Below are 15,387 nucleotides of genomic sequence, written 5' to 3'. Positions count from 1 at the left end.
TGAAGGATTTTGTTAAGAAGCTGGGTGATGTTTCTGGACCATATACATGTCTTAAATTTGTTTATTTACTTAAAATAGTTACATTCAGCTTTTGTCCTGCTGGATGGGGTTTGGGGAGGGCACAGGCAGGTGTCTCTGCAGGATATAATGCCATCAAGTCCACTCTCCAAAGCAGCCATTTTCTCTAGGGGAACTTATCTCTGTTTTCTGGAGATCATCTCCAGACCCCACCTGCAGGTTGTGTTTTGTGAGGACAAGCTGGAGAAGCTAAATTTCAGAGACAGAAGGAGTTGGGGCCCATGGATTTTATTAAGACTTTCTTATCCTTTCCTCTTAATTGCACCAGGGTTACCGGCTTGGAAACGACATCTAATTTTAACCTAAGACAGTTTTTTCCTCCAGCCACAGTGCCAGTACTGATTTCGAATGATGCTCTTAACAAACCAGCAGCGCAGTTTCCCCTTTTGAATCATTGTGCTAAGCTTAGCTTTCCCATACAATACCACCTTGCGGCCAGCGGTCGAGGGAGAGGCGCTCTCTCCCACTCTTGGTGAAATGCAGGGGGGTGATGATGAAGCCTAATGCAAAACCGTCTCATTGGCACCAGTCGGCCTTGTGGGAGGAGGCGGAAAACGAGCTTCCTCTTACATCCCTTTTCTATCGGAGGGCGAAGGCGGCCTCGCGATCTTCGCCTTTAAGGTCCAAGCGAGGTAGAGCGAAGCGGAGGTGCGGCTATTCCGGGGCCTGGAGCCCCAGCGCAGAAGAACCGGTGCAGCCAGCAGAGGTAGGGGCGAGGGTGCCGGAGGAGGCCGGGCGGGGCAAGGTCGGCCTGGGGCCGGCATACTGCAGAGCAGCTGGGAAGACGAAGGGCCTGCTCGGGAGAGGATAGGGTCGAGGGAGGCAAGCGGGAAGGATGCAGGCGCTGTACTGCAACGGAAGAAGGAAAGGCTGGCAGGAAGGGAGCGCGGAGGCAGGCCCCCAAGGATGGGTGCGGGCACACCGGGTCTGTGTGTGTGTGTGGTGGTGATGGAGGGGGTGATGCGCCCCTTGGGATGGAGGACAAGCCCTTGCCGGGTCTCCGATCCTGTATGCGATTAACGCGCGCCTTCCTCGCTTGGAGAGCAGCAATGGAAGGCTGTGCCTGAGCGCCAGTTCCAAGCCCTGCAGACTGGGGGCGCTTTCTCCGCAGCGCGAAATAGGCAGGCCGGTGGCTCGGCGAGTTGCCCGACGGCCCCGGATTGGGCTGCGTTTCGGGGCGATGGTAACGGTGGCGTTTTGCGGCGTCGAGTACTGATTGGCGCCGCCGCAGAGCGAGTATTTATTTCTCAAGGCGTGTTTCCACGTGCTGTGACAGGGGTGGGGTGGGGGTCTGCGTTTCTAAATCCACTGACGCGGGCTACACTTCCCTCCCCCCCAGCACACTGGCTCCTCTCCTTTCTTGACCAAGCAGCTGGGCATGCTGATGGGAAGCGTGGTAAATCTAAGCTACTTTTAGGGCTTGGGAGGGCAGATGATAAGGATCTCTGGCCCACTGAGTTGGGATAAGAGCGTCTGATCTCATGGATGAATTCTGATTTTTTTTTTTTACTCATGACACTGTGCGGGGTGTGCTGAAAACAGCATTTGGATAAGAGCACATTCTGGTTGTGCCATAATTTTCATATGGCAGACAAACATAATTTCAGAGCCCCTTTTCCTGTGCCTTGGGAGAAAACATACCATTCTGTTGTATTTTATGGATAACTGATGTGACGGTCAGTAAAGCCATGACACCTGAGACGCCTGTGATATTGGCAAATAAAGATACAAGTCCATACATGTTGTATTTTTGCTTTCCAAGCTATGTCTTCAGCAATTAGAGTTTCTATGTGGAGCTCTGAGCCAATGGCATTTGGAATGGGGATATTTTTCCATCACCAACCGAGATGTTTCAGATTTCTCTATATTTGCTTAAGATGGAAGAAACTGGGCAAATAGGGTATATTTGTTCTTCCCATATCTTGCGTCATTTTTAAGCATACAGAAACTCCACACTTCATAGAAGAATCATGTTTGCCCATGACTACACAAATGTTTTCAACACTGAATGCACATAGTGTGAAGAGCGGATGGGTGTGCCAACCTGAGGTCAGAAGCTCATGGATCCCACTATTTAGGGATGTGTGGCTACCTTTCCTGTATTACATGTGTCCTGTGTGAAACTTGGCTGATATAGTGGGTTAAAAAAACTGAGCAATTGACATACACCATTGAACATAAGAAAGGATTATGATGTACAGTCTTGTGTATGAGGATTGAAAGCAGATTACTTTTAGGTTGAGACTCTGACCTGGATGGCTCAGGCTAGCCTGATCTTGTCAGATCTTGGAAGCTAAACAGGGTTGGCCCTGGCAAGTACTTGGATGGGAGACTGCCAAGCAAATACCAGGGTTGCCAGGCAGAGGAAGGCAGTGGCAAGCCACCTCTGAATGTCTCTTGTCTTGAAAACCCTCTGGCGTCACCATAGAACACCTGTTACTTGATGGCACCACAGTCTGAAGCACACTTGCTTTAATGGTACTTGCTTTTGAGTCAGCATGGTTTGATTAGCCTGTCAAAAGATTTGTACCCAGCCTCTAAATGTGAAGGGTTCCAGGTAAGCTAATAGTAATTACTTAAAAGCAATGCATAAAGCCACACATTTAGATAATCACAGATAGAGGCTGGGAGGGGAAAAAACCTAGGGCCTGTGTAACTCATGCAATGCTTTGCACTGAGTTAGATGGTTGGTCTGGCAAGGTCTGCACTTTCTACTCCGCCTGGCAGCAGCTCTCCAGAGTCTCAGGTAGAGGTCTTCTGCATCACTGTTGCCTTTAACTGCAGATATCAAGAAGTCAACTTGGGACCTCTGCATGCAAAACTGATGTTGAATCATGGGCCCTTTCCAGAATAATTATCTTCCTGTTGGGAAATTAAAGGCTGGGCTCCTCTGTGTCAAGCAGGGATATTTAACAACTTTACTAATGAGGTGGCAATTAACACAATGTAGAAACTTTTAAACATGTAGATCAGGTTTAACAACATTGTAATATGATGCTTTTATAGCATATTCAGTTTAAGATTTTAAAAAGGTTTTATTTATTTATTATTTTCAATTTATAGCCTCACCATTGCCAAATCGGCTTTGGGTGGGTAACAACAATCAATAATGCAAAATTAAAATCAAATAACAATATACAATCTAAAAACAATATAACAATCTAAAACCAGAATCCAGTTCTGCAGTTGGTAATATCAGTTGCCTCCACTCCTTCCATACATCCCCCAGCTGGTTTAAGATAAATGGATCAGCAAAGTTATATCATCAGGGCCCTTGCAGCAGGGAGGCCACAGAATAACAAAATGTCCACCCCCTTGAATGCCTGGTGGAACAGCTCTGCGGATCTGCAACAGTCCAGCTTCCTGTGCTTCAAAAGGTAGGGTAACTGTTCACTCCTTAGAACAATATATGCAGCATCCCACTGGCACACCATAAGCAGAGGGGAGGAATACCACCAAAAGGTGGATGGTTTCAAGTGACTTTAGCAAGCCAGCTATGCCACCTACTGCCACCTCCCAGCCACAGTAACCTCTAGAGTTACTAGCCAGTAGAACATGATGACGGGGATTCCTGGTTCAACTGACAGATGATGACTTTCTACATAGGGCATCCCTGAGTAAGAGTGGATATGGTTCAGCATAAAAGAGTGAAAACAATCTAGGCCTTTTGTATCAATGGGACCACTTTTTGCACCTGTCACTGGAACAGGAAGGCTATTTCAATTAAAGTACATTTATCACAATTTCCTAGAAGATGTTCTGTTCTAGACTTGTAATGTTAAAACCCTGGAGGACAAGATGATTTTGCAGCTTCAGGGTTTTAGACTTCACTGGGCTGCACCAGATTGTCAGAGGACTAAAGACAAATTCTGATATAGCTGAAAAAGTTAATATGTGAGAGAAGATACTTTAGGCATATGTTGTTCTGTCACTATGCTGCATTGGAACCATTGCAAGACAGTTTGTTTTAGCCAAAATAAGACATGCTAATCTGGTTGCAAGCAAACAAATATGTACGTAATTTATTTTTGAAGCAAAGGGTGGGGGTGGGGCAGAAATCCTGTTTGTACGTGTTTTGACCCTGGCCTCTTTTGTAGGGGTACTTCATAAAAGCTCTGTACTTTGCTGTTTTTTCTTGGCAAAGCCTCCCTTTAATTTGGAGGGTTTTCTGAACATCTAAGCATGCACTAACTAAAGTTGTGCTCATATGTGCATTTATCTTGGTATAAGCCCCACTGAACTCAGCAGTGCTTATATTAGTTATGTGTAAGATCTGGCTCCATGTCTGTGATACAGTTACTCTTGAAATCACTTGGATAATTGCAGAGGCCCAAAATTTAGGTGACAGAGAATGTGCAGGAGACTCGTCTTGATCTAGTCTCTTGCATCTTTAGTTGCAGGATTATGAAAATCTCTTCTTGGGATCTTGGCAGTCTGCTGCCAAGTCAGAGTGGGAAAATCAGGCTAGGTGGGAAAATGGTCTCACAAGATAGAATGTCTTTATGTTGATTGTACATATTAATAGGAATACATCTAGGGGATGACTTAGCAGCAAGCATGAGTGAACAAAGCTGTCACAGGTGTTTGCGCAATTGATATAGCATCACCAGAATAGGGTAGTGAAACCCATTTAGCAAGTTGTCTGGGGTCAGCACCTCCACTCCCATACTTACCTCAGGGGATTGAAGCAGGCTGGGCTTGCACGTTGTCCACTCTTGTTAGAAAGGTCTCAGGGAGAAATTAGAGAAATTGGGTAATTAGAATATTAAGTTAATAGAGGTGCTTTATCAGTGCTTTGATGTTAAAGGCGGCACCAAGAGCATACAGTGGGATTCTCAATTGCCTGGAAAAATGACCTTTCTCATTAATGGAGGTGTAATTGAGGGTTATTTGTAAGATGATGCTATTTTGTTCCCTGCCCTGCAGAATTTCAGCTGCCCTTCTCCACACATCAAGTCTGTTAAAAGGAAAGGGCATTCTTCTAGGCCCATTAGTACCCATCTTAGATGAATGTGTGTGTGAGGTCCTGGAAGTCTCAGTTTAGGAAAGTATTGTCTCCTTTTTACAACTTTCTGTGATTCCAACATACAGAAATTCAGTTCTTTTTGGTTTTTTAATACTGGTACAGAGAAATGGAGCCTTGTTAGTCAGGATTACTCTAACCTTTGGCCCAGTTTCTTTAGCTGCCTCTTTAACTTCAGTGTTATTTCCAGCTTTTTTACAAATAAGTCATAATACTTACCTCAAAGATTCACTTGCTGATTTCTACACTTCAGCTTCCAGCAGGCTGAACTGCATTCTGCCTCCCCTCCCCCACTTCTGCACAGTTGGCAACCCTATGAGGGAAAATTAAACTCCCCATCTGCTGCCTGAAGGAACTACTTCATGGATGAAAGGACACTTCATTATTTGCCTTGGAAATGAGAAAAATAAAAGTCTGGTGGCACCTTAAAGACCAACAATGTTTATTTCAGTGGAAGCTTTAGTGAGTCACAACTCACTTCTTCTGATATCTGTGATTAATGAAAGCTCATATTGAAATAAATATTGTTAGTATTTAAAGTGCCGCTGGACTTAACATAGCTACTCCCAGCCTTTGCAGTCATCTTAGCAATGAAAACAGACTAATAGCAAACCTGTTATACCTTTGGAAGGTTCCCCAATCCAGGACCAAGATGCCTGCTCATTAGATCATAGTAGATCAGGCTGTAGTAGATGGTACAGGAGATAAGCTTTCCTAGATGTTTATGGAATTCCTTCTAGAGCCCAAATACTTGCGAGCTCTTCCCTGTTCTTTCTGATTTGGCCCCAAGGAGGTCAGAAGAATTATGTTCCTGCCCCAGTTCTCTGCTTGGCAGCATGCCTAACCCTTTACAAACTGGATAACCTCGAACTATCACCAATGACTCTCTAGAGCAGGGGTGGCCAAACTGGGGCTTGGGAGCCACATTTGGCTTTTTCACACATATTGCATGGCTCTCAAAGCCCCCAATGGCCAGCTGGAAAAGGCATTTCTCTCTTTAAATCATATCGCCAAGCCAGCTGGTGGCTTGGAGAATGTATTTAAAGTTCAAGTTGCTTTCTTTTCACCCCTCCCTCCCTCCATCTATTTGCCTTCTTTCCTGCCTTCCTTCCACGTCCCAAACATCTGACATTAATGGCTTGTGGCTCTCAAACATCTGATTTTTATTGTGTGGCTCTTACATTACGCAAGTTTGGCCACTCCTGCTCTAGAGTATCTCCTGCCATATGGAGTCATATGTCTAGCACTGCGTACCCGCCTTGCCATTTAGAGGCTCTGCCTAATTGCTGTGCCTCCCACTCTGTTTCTGCATTCTCTTGCAGCTTCACAGTTGAGAGCTCTCATGCTCCAGGAATGGCAAGTTTTTGTACTGTTGTTATCACACTTAAGACAGCAACACCAAACAGGTGTTTTTTTCAGAAATAAGATGTAGAATATTTAAAATACAAGGAAGTTTTTAAAATGAAGAATATATGCATGTTCTAACTCCTCTTGTTTAAGCAGCCTAAGGGAACAAAGAAAAGGTGAAAACACACAGTCTTTTGTGTGGGAAGTTATGTGTAAGGTTTGGCAGTTGGTATAATTGGATACTATGTAACTAGAAGTACAGAATGCATGTGCTCCTTGTTGTTGAGCAGATTGTACTTGATGCCTTATTGGTTAAGGGGTATGACGTGTATGAGGAAATAAAAGGAGGTGCTGGAGAGGCTGAGGGATCATTCATTCCCTGTGCAGCTGTACTCGAGCATGCTTTGCAATCTTTAAATCTGTCTCCTGTCTACTTTTATTCTTCACACCATTATATTGTTGGGGCTGGACTCCGACACTTTTGCTCCTGCTCTGGATACTTCCTAAATGATGCTGAATTTTAGGACAGGCAAGCTATACTTGAAGTTGCAGTAATTCAAGGTCATTATTATGATTTCCAGGTTGGGATGCTTCTCCATTGTCCCCTGCCTTGTGGACTAGGTGGAATTCTTTGGTGAAAGCTTAGTCCATCATGGCTTGTGCACATCCTAAGAGCTGCCTAAAATGGAAGATGCTCTTCTCCTTTCTTGTTTTTATTACCTCTCATTATACTTCCCTGTGGTCTTCCTGTCCCAAAGGAAGAGTTTTCTTTCTATCACTTTAGTCTTCTTTGCTTTATGGCTCTAAGTGTGTGACTTACTAGCAGGGGATGGAACAAAGCTTGAGTCCAGTTGGCACCTTTAAGACCAACAGTTTTATACTGGGTACAGAAACTTTGTTCTGACATTACAAACCAACACAGCTACCAACCTGAATCTATCTTCAAGCAGAGGTTGAGGTAGTAAGCTATTAGCATAACTAAGAACTTGACTACATAACTAAGAACTTGACTGCTGAATGCTGGGAGTTTGACAGGTATTATCTTCAACCCCTCACCTTTCTGCCAGCTGTCATTCTGCAGAAAAAACAAAAAACGCTGTATAAGAAATAAATATATTCAAAATATTTTTATGACTCTGTGTCCATTTTTTAAACAGCTGTCATTCTGCAGTAGGGCTCCTGTCTGTAAACAAAGGGCAGTCAAAATTATTGGAATGAGTTCTTGGGAGGAGAGTCTTTCTCCATAGATTGCCTCATATGCCAAGATAAGGAACAACAGGTACCTGTTAAGTTTCAGGGATGATACCAAATTCTTGGATAATTAGAAAGTTTACATGAGCAAGGATACTGTGGGTTGAATGGGACACATACAGTCAGGGCTTTTTCTGAGCAGGAACACAGTTCTGGTGGGCTTGGTGTCAAATATGCAAAAAAGTTCCTGCAAAGAAGCCCTGTGATGTGATGGTGATGTCAGTGGGTGTGGCCTAATATGCAAATAAGTTCCTGCTGGGCTTTTTCTATAAAAAAAGTCCTGCATAGAGTGTATTTGTATAATGAATGGGAGTGGAGTAGGATTGTAGTGTATTAAAAACAGTAAGATGCTATTCTCAGCTGTTATGCAGAAATCAGTAATCTAAGTGAAGATTTGTATTTTTTTCTTGAATAATGAGCTCACAACCGCATCCTTTGAGCATTAAAATAATTGTTATTAAAATTAAAATAAAACCCCAGACTAATCTGGAGTTTTAGAATTCTTGTTCCCACAAAGTCTTTTTTTGGGTTCTAAGAGTCTTAACTAGATGTTACAAACTGTACAGGTTTACCATGAGGAATTAGAAGTATACCATAGCTGCTATTTCCTAGTGGTAGCTCATGAGTAAGCACACATTAGGGCCTGATTTGGACTTGTGAAGTTTTGTAGAGTTTGCTTAGGCTCTTAGAGATAGTAATTCCTGAATAGCTCCTGCAAGGGCAGACATTACATAAGGACATAAGAGAAGCCATATTGGATCGGGCCAATAAACCACCCAGTCCAACACTCTGGGTCACACAGTGGCCAAAACCCAGGTGTCCCCAGTGGGGCTAGGTTTCTGATCCCACTAGTGCAGGGGTCCCCAGCCCCCAGGCCGTGGACTGGTACCGGTCCGCAGCTTGTTAGCAACTGGACCACGCAGGGCCTTGCTGCCCCACCACCGCGCCCACTGCGGTGCCTCCTCCCCCCTCCCTAATTCACAATTTTAAGGTCTGGGAAGAGGCAGTGAAGTGCCACCTTCCTGGGCTCTTTAAAGGCTGACACCCCCCCACTGATCAGCTGATCGGCAGGAAAAATGCACCAAAAGCTGGGCTCCTGTGCCCCTCTGGTGTGCTCATGATCAGTGCTGGCGTCACAGCGGTGAGCAACCCACTGAAAAAGCGGTGCCGCCCTTGCCTCCTCCCCACAATCAGCTGATTCGTGGGGGGGGGTTGGCCTTTAAAGAGCCTGGGAAGGCAGTGCTTCACTGCCCCTTCCTGGGGCCTAGGGGGTGGGGTGGGGGAGAGGCCAAATTCAGTTCCCCCACCCTGCCAGCCTTGGGGCCAGTCCCTGGTGCCAAAAAGGTTGGGGGCCACTGCTCTAGTGGAAGTAGAGTTGTCAACTGCCTCCCCACCAGCTATATGTAGCTTTGCTCACTGTACCTTATTCCATTGTCTGAAGAAGTATGTATGCATACGAAAGCTTACATTCTGAATAAAACTTCATTGGTCTTTAAGGTGCTACTGGACTCTTACTTTGCCTGAAGGACTGTCCCTTTAACAGACTTAATGGGCATTATTCACTAAGTGATGCTATTTAGCGCTATGTCATAAAAAGTTTCAGCTGCTCATTTCTGCACATTAGGCCTATATTAAAGGGACAAGACATTTTCCTGCAGGACTGTTGGCTACCCAAGAAACAAGGGAGGCCTACTCTATGACTCTGCTTAGTTCTCCAGAGAATAGATACGATCCTGACTGCAGAAGTGCAACACCAGTGACCTAAAAGATAATCCAATGACATGAAACATAATATGTAGCTTCAGTATGGAATTGCAGCAGTGGGAGATTTTACATCTCTTAAATTCCTATCTTCCAGACAGTTAATGGGCCCAGAGCTAGTGTCAGGAAAAAGTATCACCAAGGAATGTTCTCTGTTTCTCTTCCTGGCTGTTTCAACTTGAAAATCCTCATTTGATGCTGTTTCTCCTTTATGCAAAATGAACCTGTGACCAGTCTTTCATGTGTGCTATTTTCTGTTCAACTGTGCTCAATTTTCAATTTAAGTGTATGCATTTTTTCTGCCACATGGTTGCATTGATAGTGTATAAAGCAACAACTGAACTGGTAACTACCTCAGTGAAAATGGGTGGAAAGGGATCATAATAACACCCATGAATGACAAAGGGCACATTTGTGCATCCCTGGTGTCCATCCTCATTAAGAAAAAGGGGTTGTAACCTTCATGATTGCAAGATCGGTTTGGAAACACCATGCCAATGAAAGCGTTATTGAGACGGGAGTAGTAGCTAGGGACCCCCTATCATCATCAAAGTGACAGCTGCCCCGCCCACACATGCACACCCCGCCCATACAAAAAAACGAACATCGTATGTTTCCTTATGGGGCAGTGACGCAACAGTCCCTGAGGGGGTGGCTAGGGATCTGCCCCCCCCCCAAGGAATGCCGGCTGTTTCCTAAGGGGGGGGGAAGGAGGGGGGCAGCCACTGGTGTAGCAGGCTTCATATTGTTTGAGGAAAAGCATGTTTTGCAACACAGACGTTATTTAGAGAATTGTGGAGATGCAACAATTCTAAGCGACCATAGTTTGGAGAGGAGACATACCCAACGGATAAAATGATGGCCTTAAAACTGAGCACAGCTAACCTTATACGTGTAACATGTCCCCTTAACATCAGGTTGCGTGTCAATACAACTCATGCTCTTTAACTTGTTCATTAATGATCCGGAGTCGGGAGTAAGCAGCAAAGTGGCCAGGTTTGCAGATGACACTAAATTGTTCAGGGTGGTGAGAACCAGAGAGAATTGTGAGGCACTCCAAAGGGGTCTGTTGAGGCTGGGTGAGTGGGGCGACAATGTGGCAGATGAGGTTCAATGTGACCAAGTGCAAAATAATGCACATCGGGGCCAAGAATCCCTGCTACAAATACAAGTTGATGGGGGTGTGAACCGGTAGAGACTGACCAAGAGAGAGATCGAGATCTAGGGGTCGTGGTAGATAACTTACTGAAAAAAAAATCGATGGTGCGGACTCATCTGGAATACTGGCTCTGTTCTCTGCAAGCACAGGGAGCTTGCCAGTCTCTAGGCTGGAGAAGCTAGCTCTGGCTGTCAAAACAAAATGCACAACCTTGCAAATGAGTTCTCACATAACCATGTCTGGGGAAAGGAAATTCCAAAGTATCGTTTCCCACCTTCTAAGTTGATCGATCTTATATATTGCTAATTGTGAGATAAAAGTATTTAACCCCACAAACTGTCGTAAAAGATCAACTGTCCTAAAAGGGCACTGATTTTATGGTGAGAACTGTAGAAAAATATATATAGCTCAGCCTTTTAATCTGATCGATCTTATATATTGCTAATTGTGAGACAAAAGTATTTGACCCCTCAAACTATCCTAAAAGGTCAAGTGCTTAGACCGGTCAAGATAAACAGAGAGAGAAGTGAGGAAATTAGGTTCTTACGTGATATATTTTCAGAGTCAAGTTGCCACATATTTTCTGAGCCCCCCACCCAAACAGATATAATCAGAAGCCCAAAGCTAACAATGCAAACAAAAGAATCTTGGCAAATTACAAAAAGATTTCTGTACATTGCCCTAAACAGGAAAGCCTTATAATTCTTATTAAGGATCTCCAAATATATCCAGCTCAGAGAAATCCACTGGCAGAATTTCTAGAGTCAGCGTGTCATAGCTGTTAAAGTGTTAGACTGGGATCTAGGAGACCCAAATTTGAAACCCCCACTCTGCTAAGAAACCCTGCTAGGTGGTAATTTTGTTTTTTATTTATTAACTTACTCTGGCTTTATATCCCACCCTCTTCGCAAACGGACTCAGGGCGTAACCTGGGGCTAATCACTCTCCCTTTCAGCCTAACCTTACAGGGTTGTTATGAGGAGAAAATAGAGGAGGGAAAGTTTTTATAAGCGCAGTTGGCTGCCCTCGGTTTGTATTGGGCTGTGTCTGTTTGTTATATGTTTTAAAGGAATTAGTTTCCCTCACACTTCAAAGCAATGTCCATTTTTAAAATTTTTTAGTTCTGTGGTCTGAGACTACCTGCCACAATATAAATCACCCAATAAAGAAATTTTATTTTTTTTACACAATGTATAGTACTTATTAAGCAGTTAGGCATTCACAACACTACCTTAGTAATATTTGCTTATAACATTGCAAATTATTGTGACTATCTGCATATTATAAATGGCATTATTGCATCAATTTTTTAATTTTGTATTAATGTTGATATCTCATCCCTTGAAATGAAAAATGACCAATGTGTCTGGTCACAACTATACAGCTATACAGTTTTGAACTGTATCATTATTTATCAAAATTATTGCTTAAAACAACAATGTGTATTTTAAAAAAGAATGATAAGAATAAAGAAAGAAAAACAGAGAACAGAGAGAGAGGTCATTATATAAAAAGTTTACACTTTAACAAGCAGATTCTCAGCATTATTGTAAGGTACAATTGTCATAAACTGTAGAGCTGAGATAAAAGTTAAGATTAAAAGTGAGAATTTCACAAAGATGATTATTGACGGGATGACTGTTTCCCCAGCCTGGAACACTTCCTCTGTAGCTTCAAATAGTTAAGCAAACTCGGTTTGGTCGAAAGATTAGATTTTGCCACTTTTTGCAGCATTTATCAGAGACATCAGATGCATAATTAGTTTCTCAGGAGACTGTAGGTTTGGCATTCAGATGCATCTTTTTCTGGGGCATCACAGTTATGGGGGCAAATGCGCTGATCGGGGATTGACATTTTTTTCCTTCAACATTTTTTTAACGTTTTCAAAGAGGCTTTTAGCTGTTCTAGTGGTAAGTTCAAGAAGTACAAGCCCGGTAGGACACACTTATCAGAACACAGGAAGAAGTAGAACAACGTATAAACAGTTTACAAGGCTTTAATTCCAGGGGGGGCTAGACACCCCCAGCCCTGCACACCGTTGCATTGCGGCAAAAGTACAACCGCGCCTTATGCAGGAACAGGTTTTGCCATTCTTAGGGTGAAGCTGGGCCTTCCTAAGCAGACTTAGTATCCCCCAGGCGAGAAGAGAATTCGTGTGGGAACACTTTACCCCCAGGCCTTTCTGAAAAAAGAGATAGTTCTGACCGGATCTTTATTAATAAATTTCCATATGAACGATGCTGTACTCAACAACGATGCGCGATAAAGGGTCATCGCTTTTCACAGGATATACATACACAGCCATTTTTGCCCATGTGTGTGTGTGTAAGTTGCACAGATGTTAAGTTCTGCGAGGCTGTCCTCTTTCCTTCTGAACATGTGTGCATGGATCCTGCCTCCTGTGTCCTGTCCAGGCCTCTCCAACACAGATTTGTAAATATTTTTTTTAACTCATCACAGAGCACAAACATCCACCATCTGAAACAAAAGAACGATCCTAACAATTTGTGAGAAACGGGAGAGATTATGAGCGGTGCATATAACACCGGGAACAAACTTTGCGGCTTCAAAAATACAACGGATCATAACCAAATAGTGTTGAAATAAATAGATTTTTAAGGCGACTGCGAGATTATATTTCCTTTGTTTACGGCTGTACCTATATTCTAGAACATAATAGCATTGTTATACGTTATAACACATACTGTGACGACACGGAAGACGATCTAGAAGATGCTTTTCAGTTTTAATACAAAGGCACGCAAATTGGGTCCTTTGTGGTAGTTTCTAAAGCATCTGTGCAATTCGGTGTTTTGATTACACGTGTCTTAGAGGGCCACGGTATATAACCGAATAAAATATAATACGCGATCACAATGTATAACATTAGACAACCTTGTTACTCTGTAATATGCTCGTTGCTAGCGATACCGCAAACCCGAGATAGGCCCCCCCTCTGTGAATTCAGCTCTGCAACCCGTCACCAATAGAGTTGCCGTTGTTCAAACGCACCAACGGGTGCGGGTGGGGGGTGGGCGCAGGATTCTCTTTAAATACGGGAAAGCAGGGCACCATTCTGATGGCTCCGTAGCACCATGGCGAATACACACACGTCTTTTTTTAATCCAGTGGCTCCCGGAGCACCTGTGAGGAGGAAAGCTACAGCGAGGATTCAAAAACGTAGCACCAATTCTGACAAGGAGAATGCAGAGCCACTTCTTGCAAAGCGCCTTTTTGCTTCACCCGAGAAAATGAAAGATGGGGCAGAAATCTGTACACTGAAGCGGAGTAGATGTTTCCAGGTGAGAGTTGTGACGCCGTGAATCCGTCACAACAAGATACATTTAAGGTGGGTAGAACAACATGGGAAAGATGCATAAAGGTTGTGTTGTTTCTGTTTAGGCTCCTTTTCTCATTTTGTGTGTTTGTAATTTTTTTTAGAAAATTTGTCTTGTGGACTTGTCCGGGGTTCAGACATCAATTCATACCGTTCTGCAAAAATATGTGGGAGTGTCCAATGAAGACATTCCACCCGTGGACAAGCAAAAGTCACGTTCTGCAATGTACAAACTGATAACTGCCGCCGCTTATTCAGTTCTCAATTATCTCCAACAATCTCTCTTATTTTATGTGTGACGGATGTATTTAGTTAGACCTGGACAGAATTCTCATGTATGTTTGATGTGGCCCGCTGCTTTTTATGATGAGAATTTAAGATATGTTTGTTGCAATCTGAATATGGGCCCAATGTTGTATGTGATCACAGTTATCGCGTGTTTTCTAGATTGTTGCGGTATTAACAAGAATCATGTCCTAGCATTGGCCAACCTGGTGGAAGGCGTGCGAACATCCCCAACTCCCTGTGAACAATTGAGAACATTGTTTCAGAAATGCCACCAACCCTATGTGACACTTGTTGAAAAATTTCTGCATAATACATTTCAGAATGGCACATCTGTGAATACCTTTCTTTCCCCCCTTTTGTAAATAAATTTAAAAAACTTTCTGTAATAAATGTACATTTTATACATTCGCATGTATACAAATAAAAATGTATTTAGAAGCCGTTGAGTTTGTGCAAATTTTTGATACTGAATTTTTGATACTAAACGTTTGATATTAAAAAGATCACGTTGCATTTAGGGAGTTCGCTTTTGATCAGTAAGAGGGAGATTGACGCTGATACACTGATAAACGTATGGTTTTACCAATAACACTGAAAATAATGCCTCAGCGCCAAGAAAACTTAAGATAGGACGAGAGCTATTTAAACACAAGTCCTAATACTGACATCATGTTTTCATGGGTTCCTTACTTTAAAAAAACAACACTGTGCACGCTCTTCCCCATATAATCCTGAACACTTCTTTAAAAGCCGGAGCAAGTCTTTTTTCTGTAGTGGTCCCATTCTTATGCCCCGCTGAAGGTGGGGGCCGTCTCTTCTCTCATCTGTTATCACCAACACAGAAAGTCCTTCTCCTGGTTTGGTTTTAATAATGTTTAATCATGCCAAGTTTTGGCTAATGGCTTTTTTGTAAAACATTTTGAGCAACAAAGAAACAAGGTATAAAAATACATCGAATAAATGGACACAGCCGGTTATTTCATATAAGCTTTTTTTCTTTATTTTCACTTTACAGTGAAACACTCCCCTGTAAGTATGACCTATTGAACAGGATAGGAGTGATGGTGTAAAAGTTGTGGATTGCAATTGTGGGTGGATAGGTTTCTTCAGCATTTGCTTGGGTGGATTAAAATTAGTTGGGGC

General features: G+C 43.2%; 1 protein-coding gene across 2 annotated transcripts in view; it reads left to right on the top strand.

The window, feature by feature from the left end:
* The first annotated feature begins 585 nt into the window (after window positions 1-585).
* The window catches only part of LOC132572555 (monoacylglycerol lipase ABHD6-like), a 51,087-nt gene continuing 36,285 nt past the window's right edge, over window positions 586-15,387 (top strand). Inside the window, exon 1 of one of the 2 annotated variants that reach the window (XM_060239720.1) lies at window positions 586-784. The gene's annotated coding sequence lies outside the window, so the exon portion shown is untranslated. The remainder of the gene's footprint in view (window positions 785-15,387) is intronic. The other variant, XM_060239721.1, reaches the window with a different exon arrangement.

Source organism: Heteronotia binoei, chromosome 5 (genome assembly GCF_032191835.1).
Source record: "Heteronotia binoei isolate CCM8104 ecotype False Entrance Well chromosome 5, APGP_CSIRO_Hbin_v1, whole genome shotgun sequence".
Classification (NCBI taxonomy): Eukaryota; Metazoa; Chordata; class Lepidosauria; order Squamata; family Gekkonidae; genus Heteronotia; species Heteronotia binoei.
Note: the sequence above shows the minus strand (reverse complement) of the source record. Positions and strands in the feature narration are given on the sequence as shown.